This window comes from Aphelocoma coerulescens, chromosome 1 (genome assembly GCF_041296385.1).
Source record: "Aphelocoma coerulescens isolate FSJ_1873_10779 chromosome 1, UR_Acoe_1.0, whole genome shotgun sequence".
Classification (NCBI taxonomy): Eukaryota; Metazoa; Chordata; class Aves; order Passeriformes; family Corvidae; genus Aphelocoma; species Aphelocoma coerulescens.
Window position 1 is genome coordinate 90,120,667 of NC_091013.1, and position 23,930 is coordinate 90,144,596.

The following is a 23,930-nucleotide window of genomic DNA, read 5'->3' on the forward strand; positions in this document are numbered from 1 at the left end:
TTACCTATTTTTGTGTTCACAGCATCACAGAATGGGTCAGGTTGGAAGGGACCACAGTGGGCCATCCAGTCCAAGCCCCTGCTCAAACAGGGCCAGAGCAACTTGCACAGAACTGTGTTTGAATGGTTCTTGAATATCTCCAGTGAGGGAGACTCCACAGCCTCTCTGGGCAGCCTGTTCCAGTGCTTGGTCACCTGCACAGTGAAGAAGTTCTTCCTTATGTTCAAATGGAGCTTCCTGTACATCAGTTTCTGCCTCTTGTCTTATTGCTTGGCACCACTGAGAAGAGCCTGGCTCTATCCTCCTGACACCCTCGTTCAGATACTTATATGTGTTAGTGAGGTCCCCTCCAAGCTGTCTCATCTTGAGGCTGAACAGGACAAATTTCCTCAGCCTTTCCTCCTAACAGAGATGCTCCAGTCCTTTAATCATCTTTGTAGGCCTCCACTGGACCTGCTCCAGGAGCTCCATGTCCCTCGTGTACTGAGGGGCCCAGAACTGCACACAGCACTCCAGATGTGGCCTTACTGGGGCTGAGTGTAGGGGCAGGATCACCTCCCTCGTCTTCCTGGCAGTGCTTTTCCTAAGGCACCCCAGGATACCATTGGCCTTCTTGGCAACAGGGGCACTGCTGGCTCATGGGCAGCCTGTTGTCCACCAGGACCCCCAGGTTCTTCTCTGGAAGGAGCAGAGCTGCTTTCCAGCAGGTCAGCCCCCTGCCTGTGCTGCTGTGTGGGTTTATTCTTTCCCAGGTGCAACACCCTGCCTTTGCCTTTGTTGAATTTCAGGAGGTTCCACTCTGCCCATCTCTCCAACCTGTCAAGGCCCTTCTGAAGGGCTGCACAGCCCTCTGGGGTGTTGGCCACTCCTCCCAGCTTTGTGTCAGCAGTGAACTTGCTGCAGAGGCATCCGCCCCTTCATCCAAGTAATGGATGGATAAGTTACCCAATACTGGGCCCAGTATTGAACCTTGAGTTCCCTTAGAGTGCTTTCCTCTGACCTGAGCACTGCTTCTAGTTTTGCAACTTCAAACCAGCCTCCATCTATACACAGAAGAGACCAAATCACAAATTCTGTTTGGGTTCATTTACCAGCATGTGGGGGTTTTGTGTTTGCTCTTTTCCTTTCAGAGCTGCTCTTTGTCTTGTGAGACAGCAATCCAAGACTGTGCTTGGATCAGAATGGCTGGCTGTGTTAAGGGCTGGGATGTTGTGATAAGGCTGTCCAGGGTGCTAGGATTCGACAGTCATTCTCCAGTGGAGGATGTGCAGCTCTGAGCTGCTGCAGGCTAGAAGGAAAGGAAGCAGGATTTCTTCCAAAGGGCATGTCTTCAGTGCATTGTTTTTCCAGCATTCCATGGAAAGGATTGGGTTGGAATGGACCTTAATCACCCAGTTCCAGCTTCCATTTACCTCACAATGGGAATGAAAACTATCTATGCCTGGCAGAAACAATAAAATACAGTAAGATACCTGTAGGGAATCAGTGCAAATGCACCTGTGTCTTCATCAAATGAAATCCCTGCTTTTCCGTAACTTTTTGTGATTCAGGACTACTGTAGATATCAGAACTGATGGTATATTGAACCCTAGGAGTCTGGGATCTGACCAGGAAGTACCTTCAGAAAGGGTGATAAATAATGACAAGAAGGTTGTGCTCAGTTCACACTCAACAGTCAGTTCCCCTAATCAAGGCAGAAGAAGATGGAATTGGATACATCCACAACATAACGTTTTCTTTAGGACGACAACAGAAAAAAGTAGACTCGGGAGACAGAAGGTGATTTTAGGCACACAATAGCAAGATCCAAGAAAATGTGACAATCAGAGGCTTAATTAAAAACAAATTACTCAGAAATGCAAGTTAGAGGATAACCCAACAATTAATTTCTTTGTAGCAGAACAGAAGCTTAGCAAATGCTACAGTTTGCTTTGATAGGATTTTAGAATCATAGAATTCTAGGATGGTTTGGATTGGAAGGGACCATAAAGACCATCTAGCTCCAACTGCACTGCTAAGGGCAAGGACACCTTCCACTAGACCAGGTTGCTCAAAGCCGCATCCAACCTGGCCCTGAACACTTCCAGGATGTTGTCTTTTTCTCCTGCTTGATTCTGTGAGGGATCTGATCTGTGCCTGGAGGTTGTAAGTGGGTTTGTTTTCCAACTGCTTTGTATTTCATCATTTTCCCTGCTTTTTTGCTTTGGGAATCTGAGTTTCATTAAGGCCAGTGCTCACGTCGTACTCTGTGGCCAAGGAAACAGTATCTCGGATGGAGCAAACCTCAGTGTCTCACAAGGCTTGATGTTTCATGGCCAGTTTTAGAGAACCCTCAGCAGAGATCCAGCTGCTAAAAAGATATTTTGCTGTCTCCCATTTGGAAAGTTTGCTCCACTAAAAAGAGGGACACATTTCCCGAGCACATTGCATTCTAACTCTTCCCTTTGTTGGCTGTGTTTTAGTACTCTGCATGGTAGTTTGACATTTGAAGTCTCACAGTTGTATTTCTAAATAGAAACCTACAGTTTGATTTACTGTTTCCTAAACTTTTAAAAGTTGTCCTTCACCAAGTTGGGTGGAATTGTCAATCTACTGGAGGGCAGGAAGGCTCTGCAGGGGGATCTGGACAGGCTGTATTGATGGGCTGAGACCAGTGATACGGGGTTTAAAAAGAACAAATTCCAGGTCCTGCACTTGGATCACAATAACCTCAGGCAGCACCACAGGCTTGGGGCAGAATGGTTGGAAAGTGGCTCAAAGGAAAAGAGCCTGGGGATGCTGGTCAACACTGTCATGTGCCCAGGTGGCCAAAAGGCCAATACCTGGCCTGTATGAAGAATAGTGTGTAGCAGGACCAGGGAAGAGATCGTCCCCCTGTACTTGGCACCGCTGTGGCCACACCTTGAGTTCTGTGTCCAGTTCTGAGCCCCTCAGTTCAGGAGGGACATTGAGGTGCTGAAGCATGTCCAGAGAAAGGCAGTGAAGCTGCTGAAGGGTCTAGAGGGTAAGTCCTATGAAGAGACGGTGAGGGACTTGCTGTTGTTTAGCCTGGAGAAAAGGAGCCTCAGGAGTGCCCTCATCACTCTCTAAAACCACCTGAAAGGAAGTTGTAGCCAGGTGTCTTTTTTCACAGGCAACTACAGATGTGACAAGAGGACATAGTCTTAAGCTGTGCCAGGGGAGGTTTCGGTTGGACATCAGGAGGCATTTCTTCACAGAAAGGGTGATTAGACATTGGAATGGGCTGCCCAGGGAGTGGAAGTCACCATCCCTGAAAGTGTTTAAGGAAAGACTGGATGTGGCACTTAGTGCCATGGTCTTTTGACACGGTGGTGTCCAGTAATAGGGACTCAATGATCTCAGCGATCTTTTCCAACCTAATGGATTCTGTGATTCTGTGATTCATTAAAATGGAACCTCTGTTACAACTTTTTGAGACTAATTCTTGACTCTAATCTCTCTGGATTGTTTCCATACTTTTTAAAAATTATTATTAATTTAAAAAAATATTTTTACCTTTATTTTTATGCTGTTCCTCAAACTTGGAAAAGTTCTTGTCCACTTCATTATTTCTAGTTGGATATAGTTTACACAGACTATTCCTGTGTCAGTAAGCATAAGTTACAATGTCATTTATATAACATGCACTATTAAATATTGGCAGCTTTATAATGTTACCCATTCGCTTTTGACTTGTCCAAGGTCAAGCATGAGGGCAGTGGCAGAGTGCAATAGGTCACTTACCTGGGTGTCCCTGTCTCTGAAACCCTTTCCCAAAGCTCTAGCTGGACAAGCTAAATCAGATAACAAAAGAATATATAAAACACACAGTGAGTGTAGGGTTAGGGAAAGGATTTAAATAGGGCCTTTTTTAGGAAGAACTGATGACAGACTGTAAGGAAAGAATAGAGGCAAAGGACACAGAGGCAAATCTTAGGTTTCGAAAGGGAGTTGTTACTTTACAAAAGACTGGTGTTGTTGATGATAGTGACTTGCTTCCTTACTTAAAGAAATACCACAAAGAAGTTAGGGGACTTGCTATTTAAGATGCTGTACAGTAAACAAGCCCATTGGACAGCACAAAGATCAGACCTTTGTTTCCCATTCCTTCTTCTTTTCTCTTCCCAAAGGCAATACTGATGAATGCTGATCAAGAAATAATAGAGAGCAGAAGCCAAAAGGCCCAGGCTTCCCAGCAAGCCTTTGAGTCTTGACCACCTCTGAGATTTGTCTTGCCACATTGCAGATCTGTGAGAGTCAACAGCTGTGTTTTCCCTCCCCTCGAACTTGTAAAAAAATAAAATACAATAAGAAAAATGAGCAAAGGGAAGAAACCATGTGGAGAGAGAAAAGGAGAACATTACATGGGCACTAGAGACATCAAGGCTGTGTACATCTGTGAAACATTGTTCTCTAAGCCTCGTGATTGTAGCTGCAGCATCATGAGTGTACTCAACAGGGTTCTACTTGAGTTTCAGTTAATATAATTTTAGAAACACTTTAAAGTGCTGAAACCTATTGGAAATAATTCTGAAGTAACCCAGTGGACTGATTTTTCTTCCACCAGCTTCCACTTAAAAAATAATATACACAAACATCCTATAATAGGAGGCTAGATCCTGTTTCCATTTACACATGTGGAATGAATGGCACATGATTCCATCACTAAATAACATTAAAATATTCAGGAATCTCACTGAAAGAACTAAATAGCAAAATAAGTTTATTGTTTTTATTTTTTCTCATACATATTTGGATTTTTTAGCTTAGTGTTTCATTGCAGTAAAATGCAATGATGAAAGCAACATGAACACCAGATGAAATTATTTATGCTCACAACCTTCCCAAAGAAGCAAAATTTAGCTCCATAAACACAGGTCAAATGCAAAGAGGAATGAGGGTGCTCAATGTACTTTGTTTTCCAAATAGACTTCTGAGATATCACCAATCTTCAATTCTTCTATTAATTTCCATGTCTTGGCAATAACACCTGATTGTAAGACAATACAGAATTGTGATGATATTTTGTTAATGTTTTGAAGAAGGCACAGGGAGTTAGAGTTTATTTTTATATCAAATTTTGCAAGACTCATGTAACATGTGCTTATCTTTCATTTATTTCACATTAGCTGAATAAATTGCCACTCTCTCCAGTTTAATCAACTGCTATGGATCACACTATCAAGCTAGAAATAAATGAAGGTGGATTAATGAAATAGTCAAAGAACATGTCCAAACACTCAGCTGGTGATTTCGTTCTTTACTGTTTTTCTTTCTATATTGTTGAAAGAGTAGTGCTGTACCATTGGACTTCCACTGTAAAATATTATCAAATCTTTTTTGCCACTTTATCTCTCCTGTGTTCATTTATTTCTGTAAAATTAAGTAAAAATCTATCAAATGGGAATTGTGGGCAGTGGCTTCCATTTGCATTTGCTGTCACCAGTTACACGGCTTTGGTCTTCTCCCTGCCCTTCCTCTCCCAGATAGCTCCCTCTCAGTCCTTTCCAATGACCAGAGACATCTCAAATACACAATGAAACTAGTTTCATCATCAGTTTGACCTTTGCTGTCCTCTCTCTTTATCAGTTTAAAGGGAAAACTCTCTTGCATCCTTCAAATACTCTCCAGGCCTTCTCAGTAGCATGCTAGTGAGTTTGTCAAGGACACGGTGTCTTATTGTTCCCCCAAATCAGCTCATGTGAGATTTCCATGCCACATCTAAATTTTGTACACACAGCATGTTTTCCATATGCAGACTCCATGTGTAGCATCATTACTTAACTGGAAAGGGTTGTGAGTCTTTCTTCTAACTCACGTGCATCTAAGAAATTATGTTTTCAATTCATGTGGAAGAGGCATATACATCTGATGTTGAACTGGGCTTGTCTGTGACTGTCTCCAGTCTGCCATGACAGCTTTCATGCAGTTACAGAACCACTTTGAATACTGGATTCTGCATCCTTCTCCAGGAAACACAATATATAGTAATGATAATTTTAAATAATATCTTATTATACAGCAAATCATTACCAGATAAGAGCAATTGATTGCATCCCATTCTGGAAGAGCATATGTAACAAAAGCACAAAACAGAATATGAAGATCTGATTTTCAGCACTGTGTCCATTTCACTCACACCATCAGTGGAAGGATTGTTAGCACAGATGTAGGCCAGAGATGCCTAGAGATTCAACACTTCAAAAGATAGATGATAAAAAAGATAAATTTCAGCAGATTATATCCTGTGGTTATCTGGATAAGTTATAATAGAATCACAGAATTCTCTGAGTTGGAATGGACAATAAAGACCATCTAGTTCCAACCCTCCTGCCATGGGCAGGGACACCTTCCACTAGACCACATTGCTCAGAGCCCCACCTAACCTGGCCTTGAGCACTGCCAGGGATGGGGCGGGCACAGCTTCTCTTGGCAACCAGTGCCAGTGCCTTACCTCCCGCTTGAGAAAGAATTTCTTTCCAATATCTAATCTAAACTTACTGTCTTTCAGTCTGAAGGAATTGCCCCTTGTCCTATCACTACATTCCCTGTCAAAAGTTCCTCTCCAGCTCTCTTGTAGCCCTTTTAGGTACTGGAAGGGGGTCTGAGGTCTCTCTGAAGCCTTGTGTTCTTCAGGGTGAACAACCCCAACTCTTTCAGCTTGTCATTGCAAGAGACGCGCTCCAGCCCTCTGATCATCTTCATGGCCCAGAGTTGTCTCAGAGATGGGTTTATTTTAAAGAAAGCACTTGCAGCTGTGCAACACTGAAATCTACATGAGGGTGGAGTCCGCAGAGTATCAACTGAGGAATAAAACTACCTTAATTTTTCCTAACCAAAGATTGTAAAAAAACCAAATAAAATTACCAATCAAGAATAAATGTCTTCTCTTGCTAGGCTGGGAATAGTGTTGCAATACATTTGCACTCCCATACAAGAGATCAAATTTGGCCCTTCTAATTAATCCTGGGTCATAGTGAGACTTCACAATTCTTTACTCTGGAAAGCTTGAAATAACTTCAAAGAACATATTTTAATTGACAATTGTGTTCACTGACAGAGAGGGGTATAACAAGAAAGGGGGATTAACACCCAGCTGCGCTCTAGAAGAAATTTAAGGCACAGATATACTGTACATCAGATAAAGTCTGTGTTACTGCTCACAAATGTGGTATTTCATTGTCTCCACTAATGCTAAGCAGTTCACATCTGTCAGTTGAATGCCTCTCCATTCTGGTGTCCTCTCTGTAGTGGTAGGTCTGTTTGCCCTGACTCGCTGTTACTATTGAATTAGTGCAGTTAGAGTTGCACATCTTCAGAGCCAGCAGAGTATGCTTCCTCCCTGAGGGTGCTACAAAGCTGGAACAAGCTGACAGTTTCCAGATCTCCACTGTGTGTGCCTCACAAAAGTGAGAACACTGGGGTATTTTGAAGCTTAGTGATGTTACTCGGTGGCCCTGACTCTCCTCTCCATCAAAGCTGTGATGAGAAGCATCTCCTGCCCTCAGTCGAGCTATCAACCCGACCGCCCTCCTGGGCTGCCTTCCAACAGCTGTTGCCATAAGTTAAGGATTACTAAGGGCCTTTTACGAACTACTGGGAATTACTATTGAGTAAGAAATCTGGACCACACTCCATCCAAGTAACAAGCAGATGTTTGGATCAGGGAGAGATTTGTACAGCGGTTCTGCAGTTTTGGAGGTTTTCCTTACAGAGAATAGATGTACCAATTCTAAGGTTATGAATTCAGACTTGGTTTGGGTCAGTGAAGCTTTCTGGTTGTGTGGAGGGTACCTCAGCATTGTGATATGGATATGGATCCCCAGTAATTGGAAACAGCTTGTTTTCTTCTTCCATTAAAGTGGTTAGGAGCCAAAGTGGTTAGGAGCTTTTCTGCATCATTCCTGGTCTGGGCTACTGAGAAACAGAGACAGGCTTTTGCATTGGTACAGATTGATCTGGCTCTACTGTGAATGATACAGTATAGTAAACCTAAGACGTGCAAGAGAATCTACCAGGCTATTCCATCCCCAATCCAACATAAGACTGCTCATTTTTATACAACACTCTGTTTCCATAGTGCTTTGGGGAGTCACAGAATCACAGAATGGGTCAGGTTGGGAGGGAACTCTGGGTGGGTCATCTGGTCCAACCTCCCTGCTCAAGCAGGGTCATCCTGGAGCACATGGCACAGGATTGCATCGGGATGGTTTTTGAATATCTCCAGTGAGGGAGACTCCACAGCCTCTCTGGGCAGCCTGTTCCAGTGTTTGGTCACCTGCACAGTAAAGTTCTTTTTCATGTTCAGGTCACTTCAGGTTCAGATGTTTTATATTATTATTATTATTATTATTATTATTTATTTTATTTGACTTCCCTAAGGGATCTGATCATTAGGAAAATATTTCATTGTGTTAATCAGAAATTTCTTAATCAAATTCTCTTCTGAATTAAACAGTAGCACTGGTACCCATTCTTTTTTTTTGTCTTGAGCTTGAATCCTTCACATTCCTCTGGACTTTTATAACCCCTTTGCTTTTTACTGCTTGCCAATCTGCATACATTTATTGCAGATGTTTAATACAGCAGTTCTTCTTACTTACTCTCTTTAAGCTTTCCACAAGTATATCCACATGGATATACTTCTGGTAACCACCTAGGGATATGTGAAACACTTCAAGCCTGCTCTTAGCAGTCGTGGAGAGAGAGACAAACACTTCCCTGCGGTAGAAGGTAGCAAGCTGTAAAGAGTTAGTGATGACACCAATCTATGATTAAATAAAGGGGTCACTCTATCTTCCCCATCTGTCCTCCTAGGAACACTTTAAATCAAATGTAGAAAGCAACAGCACCACTCCTATGATTTTTCATGTTCTGCAGCTTGACTGTAGGAATAAACCCCATCACAGTTTATTTTTAATATATTGGGGAGTAGCAAAGCAGCTGGGACATCTGCTGAGATCAGCCCAACTTTGGTATTCTCTCCCCTTCAGCTTCAAGGGACTGGAAGGGACTTTAAAGATCATCTAGTTCCAACCCTCCTGCCCAGGGATGGGGCCACAACCTCATATCCATCCACAAGCAATAGCACTAGAATTATAGAGGTGTGATTGTCCTTGGGAGAGAGAAAGATGTGAAATAATTCTTGAAGAAAAAAGAATAACCATGGCCTATGCTCTGCACTGTGGAACACGTACACAGAAATGAACAATCCTTGTTTCTGGTCTGCCGATAAAATTGCCTCCTGTTTTACAGGTATGGAAGGTAAAAGCAGAATTTCAGACAGTCCTTTGCAGGTATTGAGCTATAGAGACATATGGAAGCCATTTTAATTGTATTAGTAATAGAGTCTGGATTTACATGCCCTGCACTGAGATCTTTGGGACTCAATTGAGCTGGACTACGTCCAACATTTACTGATTTGGGACAAGGCAACAAACTTTTCTGGATGGATCAAGCCAACTTCTCCTTACCTCAGAGCACCATGACAAACCCTGACAGTCTCCTTCACATTTTTCTTCTGTTCCCATAACAAATTATGGAATATGTGTATCCTCCCTCTGACCTTAAACTAACAGATAAAAACTAGATTTTGCTGCTGCTGTTACTGTTTTCAGGGAATAAAATGTATCTGTCATATTTCTGGTATAATTAAGAAAGAAATATTACATGAGTACCCTGCTATCACTCTGACATGCATTTCAGTGGTTCAGGTCATAATCTAAGGGAAGCTTGAGGAACATCCCACTGAAGCAGGCATAGCTGATTATCTTCACTGCATGGTTTTTTCCAGGCTTTTCTTCAAGGTACTATTTTTTATGTCCAGCAATGACTCATAGGACAGTGACACAAGCAGCATGGGCTACATGGACCTTCTACTCCACACCAGTCCCCCTCTCTTGTTTCATGGCCAGCATCCCCAGCCAAGCGTGACAGAATGCATCTGATTCATTTATCAGCCAGCTCACAAATGGTTATCAGGGCTTGCCAGCCTCAAGCTGCTAGAGCCTTTAAGAAACAAATGCTCCAGGTACACAGCTCACAGGTCTGCTGTGTGTTTCTTCCACCATGCCAGTCTCTTCCTAATTTGGGCAACCTTTACTGCCTTGTACAGCTCCTACATCAAAATTTTCTCCTGTTTACATTTCAGATCCTGGAGCACTCTTGTTTTTTTTAAGCTCCCATGCATGTTCAAATCCTCTTTTATCCTTTTATAGTACTGGAAGCTGGTTCTCTTGATTTGGGGAGGAGAACTCCGTGGTCGCTATAGGAAGGTGGCACCCATTGAAGGTTTCTTCTTAACTTCCCCTGGTGTGTGTCATCTTCTCCCTCTGTGGCTGCCAAATGAACAGGCTCTGCCAGCCTCTGCATAACCTCCTCTCCTGAGATGATATGAAAGTGTTTCCTTCTTAGACTTGAGCCCTGCAGGCAGGACCTCCAGACATTGTCCTGGGACCACAATGTCCAACCCAAGAGAACCACGAAACAGGATCGCACCTGGAAGATCCCTGTCACTCAGTCACCGTGTGCAGGTGCCTCTCTGAGACAAGCTTTGTCTTTGGATGGTCTCTCAAGCTGATCTGATCTGAAATAGCAAGTTACTTCACTCTGTGAATCAGGCTGCTTCTGACTGCAGAAGTTGCCCAGTCCTCTGCAGTCAAACTGGTATCTTTCTAGAGAAGTAAAACATATGTCTGACAGTTTGTCTTGAGTCTACAAATTAAATGAGGTCTGAAATGCAATACAGATAAAAAAAAGTCTGAAAATCCAGCCCTGTTTTATTTAAAAGACAGTTAAAGAAAATGGCTTACTAGATGTATTTAGGAGCACATGAAGTCACCATTGAAATATCCACTCCTGAGTTCATTGAAGTATCTGCATATTTGAATACACTTAACTAGGAAGGAAAAAAGCCAAGACAAGGCAAGGGAGGAAAAGAGGAGTTTTAGCTGTTAAGCCTGCAAGTTTGGGATGAAAACATGCTCTCCGGTGGATAATGCTTACTCAGCAGTGACAGAAAAGCATAAACATCTCAAAGTTGAAACTGGCCTAACTACAAGACTTAGGCTAGGTCTGGACTGGGAAACAGAAGATCTCTGTTCAGTCCCTGGTTCTGCTGCCAGCTGAGGCATCCAGTGTTTCACCACATGGGCATGTCTCTCACTTTTCTTCCTCTTTACCTCTGCTTCCCCAGCTGCAACTGGAGTTCTGCTCCACAGCACATCTGTGCTCATTTCATAGACTTGTTTAATGACTAAGACCATTTTATTCATCACAAACAGCTCAACAAGTAAATGTCTATTACTAATGAGTGCTTAGTCCTTTAATATTCTACCTTCCTGTTTGCCTTGGTGTGATATCCACATCTGAGAACCACAAAATTATTGAAAACAAATGGAAATAAGTAGAAAGGGCTTAGCCAGAAAACAAGCCAGTCCTTTTTATCGTGATGGATAGGCAGGAGTGTGGGTCATTGCTACAAATAGCACCACTTAGCTGCCTCTGCTTCAGCCAGGGCCAGGGCATTTGACCTACCTTGCCACATTTTCGATCATCTTGTGAGTCATAATTAATTCACGTGATGGATGGAGCTTTGCAGGTGTCAAGCAAAGTCACAGCCCTGGCCTTCAGAGAGACTCCACCTCTCTGTCAACCATCCTGAAGATAAACAGCAAGATAAATGCTGCTGGGGTAGGTAGCCTTGGTCTGGTTAGGGCTCTGATAAGTGTTTTTTCATAGAAAAATGTACAAAGAGCCCAGGCTTTGATACATTTGTTGGTATGCCACTCCAGTACTAGCTTACTCAGTTTCCATTGAAAAAATCATCGAAGCCTAGAATGGTTTAGTTTGGAAAGGATCTTTTAAAGGCCATATAGTCCAACCCCCCTGCCAAGATCAGGGACATCTTCAACTTGATCAGGTTGGTCAGACCCACACCAAACCTGTTTAATGTTTTCAGATATGGGGCGTCTGCCACCTCTCTGGGCAGCCTGTGCCAGTGTCTCACCACCCTCATTTTAAAAGACTTCTTACATATATCTAGTCTGAATTGACCCTCTTTTAAACCTCTTTTTAGTTTAAAATCATTAACCCTTTTCCTAGCTCAGAAAAACCTGCTAAGATGTCTGTCCGTTCTGTAATGTGTAATTCGTAGGTAGTTCAAGATAATGTTGGGAATTCAGCTCAGAGGCAGGCTTTCAGAATCAGGCCACCAAGGTGCTCTGAACAGTCATCACTCTGCATTTCTGTCCTGTGGCTCTGAGAGAAAGCTTTTCTTTCCTTGTGTGGTTTTTTTTCCTGGTGTGTTTTTTCTGAGAAGACTCATGTCTGACCAGTGTTGGCAAAAAGACCAATTCTCCAAATATGGCAGGATTAAAGTGGTCTGTCTCCTGCTGGATTCCACGTGCTCATGTGCTTCAAAATCATTTGTTCATAATGTACCTTATTAAGGTGAACACTTGAAGAGAGAGAGGGGAGAAGGGAGAGAGAGAAAGAGAGAAGACATCTGTTTCAGAGCGAAATGAAATCATAGCTGCAGGCAGGCATGGGAAAGATCAAGGGATGCTTTTAAAATATTAACAAAATTGCAAAGCAATCCCTAGGGGCGCTTTAGGAATATTTGATTTGACGACAATGCAGTTGCAATTCGTTCTTTGCCAAGAGCTGGGAAAGAGACCATTCACGTCCAGTAATCCCCCTGCAAATGGCATCTTTCTTTCTTAACCACACCTTCATTATTGTTCACATTGTTTGGTTATTTGCAGAGCTTCATGTAATAGCTAAAAATGAGAGATTAGAATTGGGAGGGCAAGCTGGCAGCATTTCCTCTCTGGCTGGTGTTGCCTTCACTCCCAGACAACCTGTTCTAAATGATACCTTCTCCATCAATGGTTTCTAATGAAAGATCAGTTTCATTTAATTTGCTTTTTTTCTCTTGAAAGAAAAAAAAAGGAAGAAAGAAAGAAATTATATTCAATGCTGAGAAAAATTACACTTCTCAACAATCTCTGGAGGAAGAGGAAGGAGCAGGGTTTTCCTTAAAAAAACAAACCCAGGGTCCCAATTATTGTTACACTTGAGCCTGCCAGCTGTGAGACTACCAACACACAGCTCTTTCAAGCTCTGAAATGCATGTAAGGCAATGCTAGAGTGGGTTTAAGAACAGGATATCACACTTACTTCAGGGCTTGCATAATTAACTTATAATCGTAAGAGGAAGAACATTTTCTTTTACAAAAGGATCTGAAAACTACTGTAAATACGGAGGTACCTATTTCATTACAGTTTGGCAAGATGCAGTTTTGTCTCTGCTTATGCTAGTAAATGAAACAATACCAAGGGGTTATTATTTATATTATTGAATAGCAGCTAAACAGAAATTAATAGAGGTTCCTAGCAAGGTTTTGACCTGGGCATACAATTTCTGAGCCCAGCTAAGGCATCAGCATAGGCCAGGAACCAGTCCCAAATGGCAGAAGACTACATCACCCTGGTTTGGATCCTAGGAGGGTTTTTTATATAGATGAAGGCTTCTCCATGCCAGTTGGCCTCACTTCCAGGGTATAGTCCCCAGACAGTTATTTACTGTAATAAAATATTTAATTTACTAGTGTAGATACCTCCTTTGTGTCTTGGATTTCAGATGAGCTGAGTTCTCAGAATAGATGGGTCAAAAATCTGGTTGAGGACCAATACATTATGAGCATTCCTGTTTGGCAGTAAATGTAACCATCAAAGACATTTACAGCTTTTGTTGCTGTCTGTTTGTTTGTTTGCTTGGGGGTTTGGGGGGGGGGGGGATTAATTTTAGATACATTTGTTTCCAAACTTACAAATTACTGAGACCATTTCTTATGTCTTAGTGTAATGATTTAATTTCAGCCTTAGCCTATATAAAACCCTGGGCCAACTGGAAATCTGTATACCAGTTTATAATAAACACAGGGCAGAAAAAGGGTGGGAGGTGTCAGCTAAGGAAGGGACAGAGAGAGATCTGTTAATAATATTGACATAATTAATGCACTGCTTAAGCACTCTCCCTGGAGCGCTTCTCTTTCTGCAGTCGCATGGGAGAAACCGTTGGGCTCAAGGTAGGGATCTCAGCCGCTGCCTCTGCCCCTTTCCCACTGCATTTACTTCTTTTCCAAAATTCTGGTGTCAGATACGTGATCTACACCTTCCCTCTTCCTTCCCCCATGGAACAGCTGCCCCCTCTGACACAGATAAGCTAATTTGAGCTGAAAAGCATGAAGTAAGAAAGCCACAGGCATGTTTGCCTTAGGCCAGGATCTTGACAGCGTCTGTCTGTGATCCTATCGCCCCTTCCCTGTACATTTATGCCGAGCCCTCATGTTGAGAGCAGCTCTGCACAGCAGCATAAAATCAGGAGCTTAAAATATGCTCAAGCCCAGCTGCTCTCCTGCCCTTGTCACAGCAGAAACAGTGGAATGGAAGGTGGAAGGAGGCTCATGCTTCCATCCTCATGCTAACCCAGTTTATGCAAAGTTAATAAATAGGTATGTAATGCTGGACTTTACACTAATGAGTCTCCAGGTTAGGTACATTTATTTGTTGCTTCTGCCCTTACAAGACTGTTAACCTCTAGAAGAAAGGGTGATGTGGAAAACTAGTCTGGGAGGGAAATACTCCATGTGACCACAAGTACAGCCAGATCACCTCTTGCCACACCCCTGGGCTCTGTTTTTGGCATCAATCATAGCGTGTGCTTTCAGAGCTGCAGCTGCCTGGTCCTCAGCAGGGCAAGATGAGTGCTTGATGCAACTTCTTGCTCCTGATTTACCATCCGAGGAAGTGCCAAAGCAGGCACTGACTGATATTAGAGTTGGCTGCAGACCACAGCCCCTAGACCACATGCTCCTACTATGAATGGTGCCCTTCCACTGTCACTTCTGCATGTGACTTTGGCATGTTCCTTCCCAGCTCTTCTTCAGAGGCAACTACTTAAGAAACAATCCTCTCCAAATCTAGGCCATAGGACCTATGCTTGTTTCCATTAAGCATATAATTACACAGACAATGTTGTTTGGCTCATTGGCTCTGGTCCAAGCCAATGTACAGGCAATAAACAATGCCAGGGTAGGAGGTAAAACACTTGTGAATAAGATTGCCACTTGCAGCTCCTTGCTTTGATGCTGTACTCATCCCTGCTTACACACATCCTTCCCCAAATTACCATTTGTAGCATAACACAAGCTCAGCTTAGCTGAGAAAGTTCAGCTATGGGCTTCTCCTCCACATTCCAGGAGTAGCTGAGGAGTGAGGGAGGGAAAAAGGCACTTAAGATCCTCCAGTTTGGCAAAAATCTTCATACCGTCTGTCCAGATGTTGCAACATCTGGGTATGCAGGGCAGACAGGAGTTATGGTGCAATCTTGAATAGGACAGCAGGATGACACAGACATGGGACCTGTCTTTACCCTAAACATGGCATTACTGTCTTTCATAAATCCTACCTCAGGCTGTAGCTTTGGCCAGCAGAGGATTTGGGCTGCCCTACACCCAGTCCCACCACGCAGCAGTGGAAACCAGATTGGATCCCTGGATCCCTGGTCTGCAAAAAAACCCCACTTTTGATTTATTTTCATTTCTGCAAGCATTTTATACCAGATGCGAGTCACACAGATGCTAGTATTATCTCAAGGAAGACGTGCATGGGTAAAAATGGCCAGCCAGGGTGAGATAGGGAAGAGGTCTTTGCCGTAATATTTTTGTCTGTGCAAACATTTGTCGGCCTTGGAAGACTGTGAGGTGCACAAGCCTTGTGGTGCTAAGGACTACTTCAAAGCAGTAACAGGAAAAGAAACTAAAATCTAGTTTCCCATTGCAGGGAAACTGGGAAAAACATATTTGAGAGAGGAAGGTCATAGAGATGGGAGAAAAAAATTTCTCTTGATTATATTTATTCCTTGACTAGAGCCCAATCAACTGACCTGCAGATTTGGCTTTTTATAAGATTGTCATCGCCATCACCTTCTAGCGGAAGGTGTCCCTGCCCATGGCAGCAGGGCTGGAACTGGATAATCTTCAAGGTCCCTTCCAGCCCAAACAATTCTATGGGTTTATGATATCTAAGTGTCTTAACATTATCCCTTTGCACAGGAGGTAGTTGAATGTTCTTCAGTTTATATCACAGCACCATTCCCCCAGCACATTTTAGACAGAGCAGCTGACGATACTGAGGCCACCCTCAGGTGGGAGAAGAAGCCAAGGAGCATGGATCATCCTCTGTATTTCCCTAAGAGCAAACCAGATTTTTAAAAGAATCACATATTTCACCTCCTTTCACTTTTAATTACTGTTTGCAGGGTGCAACTCCCAGCAGCGGGCCCTTGTGTCCATGCCAGCATAGAGGGGCAAGGGTCACATTTACAAAGCCAGATGCTCCAAGGAAGCTGCCACTGAAATATTTCCATCGGCACTAATGGCAGTTGAGTGAGCTGCAAAAAGCCTGGTGTGTGTTCCCCACCTTTAGCTTCATTGTGGGTGTTTGCCTCCAGCCTGCTGTGCCTATCAAGGATGGGGAGAGGCATTTTCTCTTTCGTTTCCATTCGCATTAATACAGTTGTATTTTGTGAGGTGTTTGTTTACATGAGCCTTCTCAGTTCTCTCCTCTCAGGGGAGCCATTAATTTATCTGCTTTGCTTTTCATCAACAGGAGTTGACAGAGGGAGTTATGGGTTAACTGCTCTGTTTAGAGCGAGTGGCAGGTGCTGGTATCACTCAAACTAAATGAAAATATAAATATCTCTTTACCTACCCAAGAAATCAGCTTAAAAACCCCAGTGTTTAGGTTCAACCTGTTTGTAAGCCTAATGACCCAACTCGGCACTAAACGTGTTTATTGACAGCTTGAAGGCTGGACTGCTCCAGACCCCAGCTATATATAATTATGGAAAGAAAATTTTTAAAATGACTTAATTATAAAAGTCACTATGCTTATTATGCCAGAAAGGAGCCTAATTTTGGAGAAAAACCTGCTCCATCAAACCCAGGCCCCCTCAAGGGTCCATGGGGGCAAGGTCACAGGTTACATCTGAAAAAATTGCCAATGTGCTTTCTTACATGTTTCTTCATAGTTTCATTTTGGCTCACCCTGAGAAGGAGATTTTCAAAAGACTCCAGTTTCTTAATTTCATTCTTTTTTGTCCTCAGCACTGACACTTTTGGAGACTGAAATATGATGCAGTGCTGCCCATACCATAAAAGTGAACGTTAAAAGGTTTTGTGCAGAGAGCTGAGCTTATAAAGCCCCATTTTACTCCCTGAGTGAAATGAATGGAAAATCCTTCCATGTAATTTAAAGGACTTTGGATCAGATGCACAGTTCACAGAAACCATGGTGGTGTAAAACTCAATGCCAGTCAGGAGATGACACAACATACTCACTCCTCATTGGTCAGAAATATGGGGAGAAAACTAGTGATTTGTGGAATATCTTGAGATATAGCTTATACACAGCATGATTTACAAAGCAAAAGCGACAAAGTAGTAAAAAAGTTTTGTTTTTTTTTTTTAACATTCATTTTTCCTACATGGGATACCAACAGTTGCTACAAATAAAAGGAGAGGAGAAATAAAGGGAAGAAAAGGAAAGAAAAACGAGGCAGTGAAGGGAGGAAAAAGATGCTGGCTGCATTTAAGTGGTTTTCTTACATCAGTTTTCTACTCCTCATGAAAAGTGTGGTAAAGACATGGCAGAGAGAATCAAGTCTCAAAAGAAATTCCAATTAAGGGCAGAGAAACTTTGCTCTGTAAGCAAGGGGGAGGAATGGATGAGGTGGGGGCGTGGAAAGGGGTTTCAGCAAGGCAGCTTCCATGAAGCAGCAGCAGCTCTCTTGTCAAGAAACAGAGCAATACCATGTCTCAGAGTCACAAAATGTACACCTGCCCATGGATGGTTGGGGCTAGAGCTGGAAAAGATGTACTAGAAGGGTTATTAGAAACCCCCAGTTCTGTTGCTTGAAAACTGGTTAGAAATACGGATTTTTTGGTCAGGCCAGTTATAGCATGCATGACCTGGAGTGGAAACAGCTCCATCTGCCAATGTAGATGATAGAAAAGAGTATCCCAATCTGTTTTCCTTTGCACCCCAGTGTATTGTCTCTTGGCTGAGCCCTGCATCTAATTGTGAAATGCCCCTATAAAACCAGATTGATATTAATCTAGCTCAATTAAAGTTGGGGTAGGCTACAAAAATAAAAAGGTAAGTATTTGGCAGATAAGGGCTCTTTTTCTTTTAATTTCCAGACAATTTTCCTGATCTGCTTATGGTGTGGTTTTATGAACAGCTGCATCAGTATCCCCAGGGAGGCAGGAAGCAGCAGGGTGGCTGAGCCCTAGCAGGAGGGAACATCTCAAGCAGGGTTTGTCATCAGAAACATTGAAACGGGGAACCATTCCTCTACTGAGGTTGACATTTTCAAACCCAGGAGCCTGAACTCTGGTGAAAACAAGCTTATGTTTAAAGGATTCTTGGCAATTGGATTTCCTGCAGATTTCTGCATCCAACAGATGCAAGCATTGATCCAGCTTCACTTGGGCAATGATATGTACAATGAGACATTTGGCTTCAGGAGTGTATGACTGAGGATGTTGCTGTCTCCTCTGTCTCCATCTGTACTGCTTCCTTTACAGACATAATTGCTAATAAATTAACATTTGTATACTGCCTTGAAAATCGTGAGCTTAAATATAGGTTTTTATTAGCTCATATCCTGGCAAAATATTTCTTTCATGCAAATTAATTTTTGTAATTGAATTATCCTTTGCAATTTTTAAAACTTACAAAATGGTTGGACCTCTGCTATTTATCATTCTTCTCTGAAAGAGTTTGCCAGGGTAGGAAGGAAATTGGTAGAAAATTTATTGCAAAAAAGTAGATAAGCATTTTACTTTAGGGTTCTTTTATGTCCACGATTCTAATGAGCCTAATAATCTTTGCAAATCATTAGCATGTTATAGCCCAGAATCCATCCTGAAACTGTATGATCTCACCTCATAAGTTTCTTTTTAGACTCTTAGACTCTCTTGAACATCTTCTTAATAGTGATATGTCTCATAAATTATTTATTGAAATGACATGCTTAAAAGCATCAAAAAAAAAGACCTTTTACTCGGCTGTGAAACAGCTGAGAATGGTTATATCTGTTTTTCATAAAATGGGCCCAAAAGGTTAAATGCCTTGTCCAGGATCACACAATAAATTAGTGGTGCAGCAGGGCATAAGAAAAGCTGGTGCTGTTTCCCAGAATCTTGCTTCTCAGCAGTAGACATGTCTCTTCATCTCAGGCACTGTTGCATGGCCCAAAATGAAGATGGTTTACTTGCTGCTGAAACATACGGCCTCCATCTCCTAAATTCTCTATTCTATTGACACTGGTGGAGCTGGAAACACTGGTGCTTTGGGTGGGCTTTTTTTTTTTTTTTTTATCATTTTCCAGAATATAGGCTTTACAGAGATAGGCAGTCATCTATGACTTCAAATGAAACACTCATGATTCAGAGATAGCCACTGAAAAAGACTCCATGTGTTTTCCCAAATGTGATCTGATAGGCCTCAGCCAAATGATGGAGCCTGTTACTGAGTTTGGCTTTATTGTCTTTTACTTCCTAAGGCATGTAAAAGATTGTGGGTTTTGCATCTATTTGAAACAAATAGTAATAATTAACATTTATATAGCACTTTCTGCTTTTTAAGCACTGTGCAAACACTAATTACTCTTGGTTTAGTGTAAACTAATGTAATCCCACTCTGTTTTGCAATCTATTTGCATCTTTTGTTGACTGAGAGCTGGTTCAATTACTTCTAATCTTTGGTCTAGCTAGTCATTAAAGGTATGACTAAGGAGAGCCATTTACATCTTCAATTGCTTTCTCCCCTCCCCATCTCCTTCATTTGCTTTTTCCTTTTCTTCCCACAGTGTCTTTTTGCTGAATATTCGTTAAGCTGGATTCCTAAGCATGGCAGCAAAGCTTTTCTTCAGCAAACAAGTGGGCCTTTCCCCTCATTTTGTTAAATGTTATAAAAACTTGTTCTTATAAGAAAGATTTAATAAGTCATTCTGTTTTGCCACAGAAAGTCAAATACAAGACATTTTCCTGTGGCAAACTAGAAGATTCTTCTCTTAGTCACTAAGCTAGTGATCTTAATACCAACAATGCAGAATTTATTTTTCAGTTTGGACTTGGATAAACGACTTAATCTCTTACCTACCATTTTATCAACTGAAAGATGATTGGATTTCATGAATACTGGCACAGAATCCAGGAACTCCAGTAACCAGACTTCTGAAGTGCAAACAGGAGCTGGGGTTTGTGTAGTCTGTGCCATTGACTTCCTGTATTATTCGGTCAGGTCACCTCCCTTCTGCCAATCTGTTCTGCCTGTAATGTAGGAGAGACAAAAATGTGCTTCCTTGAAGGCTAAATCAGTAAGAAATCTGAGTTTTTGCCATGTGTTAAAGAGAAAAAAGAAAAGTAAAAATAAGCCCTGCTGTTTCTCTGGTATCTTTGGACAAGTAGAAAAGCGGCATTTTGCAAGAATAGAATAAATGTAATGCTTGATATTTTCACCTGAGCAATAGTATCAGTTATCATTACCTTATTAAGATCCCTCCTTAATGCACCTTTCAGTCGAGTGCATTTGTACATCTGGAAGAGTTTATTGATGTCTGTTTTGGAAGGTCATTGAGTCATAGAATCATTGAAGGGTTTGGGTTGGAAGGGACCTTAAATATCATCTAATGACCAGGGACATCTTCCACTGAACCAGGTTCCTCAAAGCCCCAGCCTAGCCTTGAACACTGCCAGGGATGGGGCATGCATGGCTGCTCTGGCAATCCATGCCAGTGCCTCACCACCCTCAGAGGGAAGAATTTATCTCTAATATCTAATCTAATCCTACCCTCCGTCAGTCCGAAGTCATTCCCCCTTGTCCTGTCACTCCATGCCCTTCTCAAATTACCCTCTCCAGCTCTCTTGTAGCCCCTTTGAGCACTGGAAGATGCTGTAAGGTCTCCCTAGAACCTTTTCTCCATAACCCTGTACATGCAGTGCTAAGCTGCAACCCAGCAATCAGGTTTAAATCCTCTTGCATGTGCTTTAAATCTCTTCTTGGAGGTGATACCCCTCCTTGTTATTCCAGTGAAGGGGCCTTTTGTTTCGGAAAAAAACCCAGCACTTTCTCTTTCTAATTTACTATTTTTACCTCTCTATTTTTTTCCCCATAGGCATTTTACCTAAGAAAAATACACTTCCTACTGCATAAGCTTATTGTCATTGAAAGTGAAGCTCTGGACACAGTAGGGGTTACACTGATTAATCAATCCCTAGCATCTCTCAATGCACTCTGATTATCTTACAGAGAAGTCCTAAAATAAATAAATTCATGGGCCCTTGCAGTCTTTTTTTCAGATAATTCATATTTTAATAAACTTTGTTTGAAGTTCAACCCTCCAGGGAATTTTATCAGAACAGGAAAACAGGTTGGTTCCTCCCCCTGCTGAAGGAAGGCAAGGAGAGATTACCCAGTACCACAACATCTGTGACAAGAGCAGGGACATTTTTACACATGATATTGTAGTAAGACAAGGACAGGTTGGCCTTGCTAGTAATCCTTCAGGAGTTTTCTATGTTAGTTACTTGAATTCAAGTAACTGGATAAGGTAGTTGCCTTTGCCTGCAGAAGAGGGATGATAATATTTTTTTCCTGTGCTGGGAGTCCTGCCTGATTAGGTGAGAGCTACCCTCTGCTGCAGGAAGTTTTCCATAATATTTTTTTCTGTGGAGTGTCTATATAATTAGTCTTAATAAACAGACATATACAAAATAAAATCTGTCCCTAGCGATACTTTTTGAGCATAATTCTGAGTATATTCCTCCAAATTCAGTTGAGCCTATGGCATTCCCTGCTATTCAATGGCAGTATTGAAAGCCAGTGCTGGCCAAAACTATTATTCTATTGTTTTCACAGTCAAGCCAATGAGAGAAAGGAGGACAAATTCAGATCTTGCAAGTTTTGCACTACAGGTGTCCTTCAATTCAAGCTGTCACCCTGTGAGCTGCTCAGACCCCAGGCTGTATCTGAAAGGTGTGGAACAGAAGATGCTCTGAACTCTGTTTCAAACAGCAGGTGCACACAGACGTGATCTGTTTACTGAGGAATATGGATACAGGGTGGTGGCTGCAGGCAGAAAAGGCAGACATGCTTTCTTTCCTAAAAGAGTCCCAGCCTCCAGTCAGCTCTTTACAGAAATAATGTGTAATAGCAAAAAGATACATCTGAGAGTGAGTGTGAGTCCAAGGCCTCTTTTCTTATGGAAAAGGCTGAGGGCTCATGAATATTCCCATGGAAGACACAACTGTAGACAGTGACTTTAAATGAGACAAGCACTTCTACAATCACACTGGGGGACTGCATACAGGATGTTGCAAAGGCCCAAAGTATTTAAGAGTCAAATGGGATTAGGCAAGCTGTCAGAGGACAGGTTCATGAGGGACTGTCAAACCCAGTAGTCCTGCAAAGAAATTTGCTGAAGCGGACAGAAAGGAAGGACCAACCTTGATTCTTAAATTACCATTCACAACTACTGTCCACTTCTTCTCTTCCAAACTGACTGCATCCAATCCATACAGGGGTAATACAGATGGATAGTTTCCTTGTTCAATTTATTGACACCGAAGCAGGGATACAGAGCTAGTGTATTTAAGCATGGGACTTCACTTACCTAATTGTGGAATAAAAAGGTTGAGTGGCACAAGGTGTGCATGGAAATTGTCTCGGGATTCTTGCTACATTTTCATATGGGTCACACCATAATTACAAAAGCCTCCTGTAGACCACAACAGAACACTGACAATTAGACACAGAGCTTACCCAGGAGTGGGTACAAGGCTTAACACCCTGAAGTGAGCCCTGTAACAGCCTTTTCTTATTGTCTAAGAGATGAGACACTGGCACAGGGTGCCCAGGGGAACTATAGATGCCCCATCCCTGCAAGTGTTCACGGACAGTTTGGAAAGGGTTTTGAGCAACCTGGTCTAGTGAAAAGTGTCCCTGTCCATGGCAGGGAACAAAAACCAGGTGATCTTTAAGGTACCTTGCAATGCAAAGCCACCTTCTTTGTTGTCATAGAATCCATTCCACAGTTCTATGACTAGAAACCATCAAATAATTTTTTTTTTGTTTAAAAAAAAAAAAAGACAAGAAACGAAACAAGCAAAAACCAAAACCCAGGCTATGTTTTTCTTTTCTGGAAGAAAAAGGAAAAATTCTCTCAAATGGATTGAGAAAGGCTATGCCAAGAGCTTTCACCTAAGATGCTTGAGACACATTCAAAACTTCATCCTGTCTGACTTAGATTAAGGACACAAATTTTAGCCTCCTGTATCCCAGGTAAGAGCCCAAATTAGCAAAAGGCGGGTGATGGAGAAAGAATGGGAATGCTTTCAGTGACTACCTGCATTTTATGTCACCAGTTCTTTGTCACTCTGAGATTTGCTGATAAATGGGCTGGTTTCACATGGGGTTTGGATGTGTGGCACATCATACACCCAAACCTAGAGTCTGACAGAGAGAGTTAGGAAAAATTTGTAGGCTGAACGTAAAACAGTGTACATGGTCAGGCTGTCTCTTTTGGCATTTATTATTTAAATGCCTTTATGCATTGTCTATTAAATTGAGGTTCTGAGGAAAACCCACTTCATCCAAGAATAGCTAATAGACTCATAATGAGAATTTCAATATAAAGCTAAGATTTTTTTCCAAAGTAATTTCCATTTTGGCATAAGCCAGAGTAGTGTTCTGATGGCTGCAACTTCAAGCTACTTGTCAAAAATTATTCAAAAGAATTTTTTACTTCTGTCCCTAAAATCTTCTGCTAGTGCAGGTTAAAGGCTCCAGCCCATGACAGA

The 23,930-nt window shown here is 42.1% G+C and overlaps 1 protein-coding gene across 5 annotated transcripts in view; it reads left to right on the top strand.

Moving 5' to 3' along the window:
* Nucleotides 1-23,930, top strand: part of TENM4 (teneurin transmembrane protein 4) — a 600,317-nt gene that overhangs the window by 221,244 nt on the left and 355,143 nt on the right. The gene's annotated exons all lie outside the window — the stretch shown is intronic.